This window comes from Silene latifolia, chromosome 11, assembly GCF_048544455.1.
Source record: "Silene latifolia isolate original U9 population chromosome 11, ASM4854445v1, whole genome shotgun sequence".
Taxonomy (NCBI): Eukaryota; Viridiplantae; Streptophyta; class Magnoliopsida; order Caryophyllales; family Caryophyllaceae; genus Silene; species Silene latifolia.
The window spans coordinates 41,254,233-41,262,023 of NC_133536.1; the positions used below are offsets into that span (position 1 = coordinate 41,254,233).

The 7,791-nt window shown below is 43.3% G+C and overlaps 1 non-coding gene across 1 annotated transcript; it reads right to left on the bottom strand.

Moving 5' to 3' along the window:
* Positions 1-6,313: 6,313 nt before the first annotated feature.
* LOC141615710 (small nucleolar RNA R71) lies at positions 6,314-6,420 on the bottom strand. Its single transcript, XR_012530114.1, has one exon. It is a non-coding gene; the product is annotated as a small nucleolar RNA R71 (small nucleolar RNA).
* Positions 6,421-7,791: the final 1,371 nt, after the last annotated feature.

Genomic DNA, 7,791 nt, shown 5'->3' on the forward strand with positions numbered 1-7,791 from the left:
ATCTTTTGTAAAACAATTTCACTTATAAGTTATAAAGCTACTTCCATGGCAGGAATCATGTTGGTTCATATGACTTCTTTTAATTAATTAGGTGAAAGGGTAGGCGGGTCAAATAACATTCTTGTATAAAGTCGTAAATAATTATGCGAGAGGAAAATAAATAGTTAACCTTATTGTCGTCCTCTTTATCTTGCAAGATTCCAAAATATTTAAGCGTGATATCAGTTACGTATACAGCAAAGCCAAATAGAGAAATATAGAAGAGTTTCTCATGAGACAACCACCACCTAATTCCGGCAATTGATTGAAGTAAGTAAAGGTAATGCAATCCCTAATTAGGGTATTGTATTGATCTCATATATATAGTTACAGTATCCTGAATACAAGGAAACGATATCACAAAATAAACTAACTACGAGATATACAAGGAAATATAACAAACTAAATATATACATAATATTTACTAATATACCCCCGCAGTCTAAGCGGGAGGAGACCGTACGCTGAGACTGGATCTAAACCGTGTAAAGAGATGTTTGGGAAGCCCCTTAGTGAAAATGTCGGCATATTGATAATCAGTTGGTACATGTAAAACTTTCACTTTCCCAATACGAACCTGTTCGCGAACAAAATGAATGTCGATTTCAATGTGCTTGGTCCGCTGATGTTGAACAGGATTGTCCGAAAGGTAGACCGCAGAGATATTATCACAATAAACAAGAGTGGCCGAAGAAATAGGAACCCGAAGTTCCAGCAAGAGATTTCTTAACCAGCTCATCTCAGCTACAGCATTTGCAACACCCCTATACTCCGCTTCCGCACTAGATTTTGAAACTGTTCGTTGGCGCTTAGAAGACCAAGAAAACAAATTATTACCAAGGAAAACGCAGTAGCCGGAAGTGGATCGTCGTGAGTCCGGGCAACCCGCCTAATCAGCATCAGTATAGGCGGTCAATGTATGAGAGGAAGACTTCGAAATCGTCAAACCGCAATCGAGGGTGCCCTTGAGATAACGCAAAATTCGTTTCAAGAACTGGAAGTGAGGCTCACGGGGGGCATGCATAAATAAACAGACCTGCTGAACCGCATAGGTAATGTCGGGTCGAGTGATGGTAAGGTACTGGAGGGCTCCTACAATGCTTCGATAAGAAGTAGGATCGGGTAAGAGCGAGCCAGCCGTAACACTAAGTTTAGACCCGGTTTCAACAGGGGTGGACACGGGGTTGCAGGAGGCCATATTAGCACGAATTAAAATGTCACGGGCATACTTAGTTTGCGATAAAAACAAGCCGGAGGAATTTCTGGATACCTGGATGCCGAGAAAGTGATGCAATTTACCAAGATCGGTCATCGCGAATTCCCGTGACAAATCGTGAATAATGCGACAGAGGAGAGTCGTGCTAGACGCAGTAAGGACAATGTCGTCTACATAGAGCAGCAAATAGGCCGTATCGGGTCCACTTTGGAAAATAAACAATGATTGGTCACACACACTACTCTTGAACCCCTTAGATAAGAGAAATGTCGCGAATCGTTGGTATCAAGCCCGAGGGGCTTGCTTTAGTCCATAAAGTGATTTGCGAAGACGACACACATGTCGAGGCTTAGAGGGGTCGACAAAGCCGGGTGGTTGGTGCATGAAAACTGTTTCATTGAGGTCACCGTGGAGAAACGCATTTTTAACATCCAATTGGTGAATTGGCCAAGACCGGGTGACCGCAAGGCTGAGAACAGTTCGAATCGTCGTGGGTTTGACCACGGGACTGAAGGTCTCATCACAATCTATACCCACTTGTTGACATTTGCCATTTACCAGAAGGCGAGCCTTTTAGCGCTGCAAGGAGCCGTCGGACTTAAATTTGTGGCGGAATAGCCACATACATCGAATGATAGGAGCGTTAGACGGACGAGGCACAAGTTCCCATGTTTTATTATTAATTAAAGCACGATGCTCGTCATGCATGGCGGCATTCCAGTTGGGGTCGTGCAGGGCAGCGTGAGGGCTTTGGGAAGCGGGGAAAGCTTGGGTTGGGTAGTGGCAGCGAGGACACGGGGTTTAAATATTCCATTCATTGCACGCGTGGTCATTCGATGGTCACGGAATGACGAAGGGGGAGGGTCAGAGGAGTGATGATGCGGGGAAGGGGAATGTCGAACAGTGGCAGGGGAGGGAGTAGGCTGGTTGGGTAGAGGTGTAGAGGGTTCGGCAGTGGTGGTTGGGGTAGGTGGTGTAGGTGGGGTATTGGGACGAGGTGGGGAGGTAGGGGCAGGCTGAGGTGTTGGTGTTTCGGGTATGGGTGGGTCAGGTAGAGGGGTGTCGGGTTGTTGGTGGAGAAAAGCATCAAGGATGGCAGGGGATAGGGACGTGGTGGTGGCAGGGACAGGTTGTGGTTGAGATGGAGCCGTGGAATTAGCGAAGGGGAAGACGGACTCATCGAAAGTGACATGACGTGATATAATTAGCTTACCACTAGACAACTCTAGACATTTGTAACCTCGAAACTCTTGTGGGTACCCGAGGAAGACACATTTTGTGGAACGGGGTGCGAGTTTATGTGGGGTTTTGGCAGTTAAGTTAGGAAAGCAAACGCACCCGAAGACACGTAAGTGAGAGTAAGAGGGATTTTTATGGAAGAGGGCGGAAATTGGTGTAGCATAGTGAAGCGTTTTGGTGGGCAATATATTATGGAGATGGACTGCCGTATGGAGGGCATCGACCCAATACTCTAAAGGAAGGGAGGCGTGGTGGATGAGAGCTAGGACGATTTCATTTATGCGTCGTATCATTCGTTCGGCTTTACCATTTTGTGGTGAGTTTTGGGGGCATGAAAACCGAAAAATAAGGCCATTTTGGTCCGCAAAAGCTTTAAATTCATTATTGTCAAATTCGCGGCCTAAATCGCATTGAAAAGCTTTGATGGGTCGTTGGAATTGAGTTTTGACATAGGCGTGGAATTTAATGAATTTAGAATAAGTTTCCGATTTAAATTTTAACGGATATACCCAGACAAATTGTGTGAAGTTATCAATCAAAATCAAATAATATTTATAGCCGGCTTTACTTTTGATTGGTGAAGTCCACAAATCGCTATGAATAATGTCAAAGGGTGCAACTGTACGAGACAAAGAATCGGAAAAAGGTAAGCGCTTGTGTTTGCTTATTTGACATGAATGACATAAAGAATTATCCAATTTGCTAACACAATCAATTTTCGAATTTGACTTAAGGAAATTGAAAATAGAGGCACCCGGATGACCAAGACGGGAGTGCCATACATTTGGTGAAAAGGTAATAAAAGTGGAGCTGAACGCAGGCTTCAATGAAGGTGACTCAGCTGACACGGGGTAGAGGTCTCCGTCACTATCACTCCTCAGAATCAGACTCCCATTCGCTAAATCCTTCACAGAGAAACCACAAGGATCAAATTCAACAGAAACATTGTTGTCTTTTGTAAACTGTCGTACCGATATTAAATTTTTGATAATTTTGGGCGTATATAAAACATTGTGAAGGTGAAGGGTTCGGTTAGGTGCGGTCAAGGTAGTGTGGTCGGAACCGTGTACTGGAATGCGAGCTGATATACGATTAATTTACTTCTAATTCCCCTCTTTCTTTTATGCAAACCGACTCGTATCGAGTCGGTTTCGGTTGCTTTTCCTTGCATTTTGTGCCCAATCCCCGTACTTGTTATCTTCTGTATCCTTTTGCAGGAACCGATCCGAGTATAGAGGAATTGGGGCAAGGAAGGCATTCCATTGCCTTTACATGAAGAAGAGGTGAAGAAATGCTGAAGACAGTGTTCTGGCGACCGACTGACGTGGTCGCCACCGCGAAACACACCCCAGGACATTGCCAAAGAAGTTGAAGAAAAAAGGCTGAGTGTTTGTGTTTTGCTTCGGCCGGCAGCCCCCCACCGGTAGAACACAAAGAAGATGAATTAATTGAAGAATTTGAGGAAAAACAAGCTTGACCTCGCTTGCGGTAGAGAGCACCTGAAGGGTCAACCGGCATTGCACACTCCCACGAAGAAGAAGAAGACCTGAATGTGGTGTTTTGCCGGCAGGCCGGCAGCCGGCCCACCGGCAAAACACAGATGCCAGATATTTTATTTCATTGCGCGGTTTTGCGGTAGCGACACCGGCAGGTCCACCAGAAAACGCAAAGCAGCGGGGATTTGGGCTTTTCTCTCTTTTCTTCTACTTTTCTTCTTAATCTTGTACAAGCCTATAAATACCCCCTCCTTAAACCCTTTTGTACACACAACCCTAGATCTGAGAATATTTCCTTTTCAAGTTTCAAACTTTGTTAATCATATTGTTAATCATTCCCTAATTAGACTAGTTCTTCAATTAATTGGTGATTGAATTTGGGTTTGTAAGAAGATTGAAGGTTCCTCCTTCTTTATTTTTCTATCCAATTTCCTTTCTTGCTAGTTGATTGGTATTATTTCTCTCCCTATTTTCATTTGTTTACATTTATTTTTCCTTCAAGTTTGTTTGATTGTTTATGTTAAATTTGCATCTTTGTTGGTTGGTTGTTGTTGTTTTCACCATTGTTCATCTTTTCATTGTTTCTCTTTTAATTGTTTCTCTTTCCTTTGTTCATCCTTGCTAGTTGTCCTCAAAGACTTAATCTTTGAGTTGATTGTGTTAAAGATTGTGTCTTTTTGTTTGTTCATCCTTGTTATTAGATTAAAACCATCTTTCATTATAATTATTGTTGGGTTGTTGCATGTTTAGAATTAGAAATCATCTTATCACCATGTTTATGCTTAAAGACTCTATCTTTGTTGTTTATTTTGTCTTTGGAAGCATGATTAGTGAGTAGTCTCCTTCTAGGACTCGGTTCGACCCGATATGGGTAATTTCACTAACTAATTGTCACTAGGGCTAATTGGTGGGGAAAATTGGTGAGGGTAGTCTAGGGGAATTTGCATGCTTAAGGTTTGGTTTTCGGGTAGTGTCGACTTTTGACCCTTGTCCACCAACGGAAGTTGGTTAGGTTGTTAGTCGGATATTTGGGGACCGACCCTTGTCACCAACTAAGGTTGAGACCGGAAGGGAGAACCGAGGGAGGGTGCCTCTAGGCTAGCGTTTGAAATCGACCTCCGGAAGGGGGAGTGGGATGACCCGGAATATGATGAGGGCTTAATGACCTTGACCATTTACTTGACCTCCTTGGGAAAATGCATGTTCTTGGGGTTGTCGGGTTTTGAGTTAGGGATACCGGCTTTCGAACCCGGGAGGGGGGTTAGTCGGAGTAGCTAGTGTCCTATTGCGAGACCGGAAGGGAGGTTCTAGGCGAATTAGAGCCATCTCCCCCTTACCTTTCTACCCCTTTTGATTAGCCGAGACGATTAGTATGTGGAATTACTTATAGCCGTGGGAGAGCCGAGTTCTAGTCCTTCTCTTTATTTGATCTATCCTTTATCTTTAGCTTGTTTTTACCTTATCTTGTTTTTAGTCTTTAAATTTGTTAGTTTAGCGCTAGTTTGTTACTTCCCACTTTGTTATTTATCGACTTAGCTAAACCGGTGAATTAGAACGATTAGTACTCCACCTACTCCTTGTGGGATCGACCCTTTTAAGTGTACAACGATAAAATCGTGCACTTGCGAGGTTTAACTTGAGACCATCAAGTTTTTGGCTCCGTTGCCGAGGAGTACGGCTTGATATTAATCGTTTTTGTTCTAGTTTAGACTAAGTCTTTTGTTACTAATCCTTTCTTTCAAGTGCTTAGGTCTTTTGCATGAGTAGGCGACGAAGACGAGGTCAACCAACATATCCGCTTGATCGCGAAATTGAAGCCACGGCAAGAAGACTTAATTCTCTAAGAAGAAGGGGTTTACTTGATACACCACCAATTGAAGAAGTTAATCACCAAGAAGCTACCGAAGTGTTTGAAAATCCTTTTGGGGTTTTAGAAGAAGAACCGAATACCATGGGTGATCCGGTTCCGATAAGAGAGATTATGGCTCCTAAGCACATAGTCAATCCTAGCATCCAAAGGCCAAGAATTCAAGCTAATAACTTTGAGATCAAAAATGTCTTGCTCAACCTTGTTCAAGACAACCAATTTGGAGGAAGTCCCTTGGAGAACCCAAACGATCATCTAAATGAGTTCCTTGAAAATTGTGATATGTACAAGTCAAATGGGGTCTCCGATGACGCGGTTCGCCTAAGGTTGTTCCCCCGTTCTCTTAGGGGTTCGGCTAAGGATTGGTTGAAGAATTGTGACCCGGATTCCTTCAAAACATGGGATGAGTTGGCTTCGGCATTTTTGAACAAATATTTCCCACCCTCAAGAACGGCCAAAGTCAAGAGTGAACTACAAAGCTTTACTCAAGAAGAGGATGAGACCTTATATGAGGCATGGGAACGGTATAAGAAGCTCCAACGGTTGTGCCCTCACCATGGCATTTCCGAAGCCGAGCTAGTAAACAATTTTTACAAAGGGTTGACTCAAGACCTTAGGCTTTCATTGGATGCGGGTTCGGGAAAAGGTGCCTTGGACGTTTTGGGGCATAAAGCGGCAAAAGAGCTCATTGAGGAGATGGCCTCAAGAACTATGGAATGGGGAAGTGATAGGCAATCAAGAAAAGGCAAGAACAAGGATTCTAATTCGGTATTGAATGTGGAAGTTAAGGGAATTCTAGATGAACTCACCCAACAAGTTGCTTTGCTAAATTCAAAACCTAAAGGCTCTGATATGAGGCAAGTCTTGTCTTGCGAGTTGTGTGGTGAACAAGGGCACACTCCTATTGGGTGTCCCTTGATTGCACCCCTCCAAGAGGAATGCTATGAGCAAGCAAATGGAATTTGGGAGTCCACTAGTGCAAGGCAAGGGTTCAACAATAATAACAACAACCAATTTGTCAATGGAAAAAGAACTCACCCTTTCTTGTCTTATGCTTCACAAAACATTCAAAATCCAACCACTTCCCAACCTCAACAACAACAAAGGTTCAATCAAAACTCTCAATTCCAAAGACAAATTCCACCCGGTTTCCAAGGGAAACAATTCATCACCCAAAACCAATAACCATTTGGGGGTTTCAAGGGGCAAAATTTCAATCAACAACAAAACCAAAGTTTCCAACCACAAAACCAAAACTTCCAAACCCCTCAAAAACCATCTTGGGAACAAGCTTTTGAACAATTGGTTATTGCAAATCAAAAATCCGACTCAAAGCTTGATAACCACATTGCCGCACAAAACCTGGTAAATGATGAAATCCGAGCATCCCAAAAGGCTACGGAAACTCATGTGGCCCACATTTCTCAACAATTGGGGAAATTGGCTCAAAATCCGGGTAAGTTTCCGGGTAATACGGTTAACCCAAGGGAGGTGAATGCGGTATTTTTGAGGAGTGGAAAGCAATTGGAGGAGGTAGAGAAATCTCCTAAGTGGAAGAGGAAGAGGGTGTCTAGTGAAGTAGTGAAAGAGCACCCGGTTGAAGTTGTGGAAGAAGATGAGACTATGGTGGAAAAGTCTAAGGAGGTGGAGATGGTTGACCCTCCAAAGCAAGATGAGCCTATTGCAACTAAGGCCAAAGAATGTACTCCACCACCAAGGGAGTATGTAGCACCGGTACCCTTTCCACAAAGGCTTGCAAGGTCTAGGATTGAAAAGAAATATGAGAAGTTTGTTGAGATCTTGAAGGGAATGAATGTAACTATTCCTTTCCTTGATATGATTACCGAGATTCCATCTTATGGTAAGTTTCTTAAGGAACTTGTCACTTTGAAGAAGAAGAATGGAGAGGTGCAAACCATCAACCTCTCTAAGGA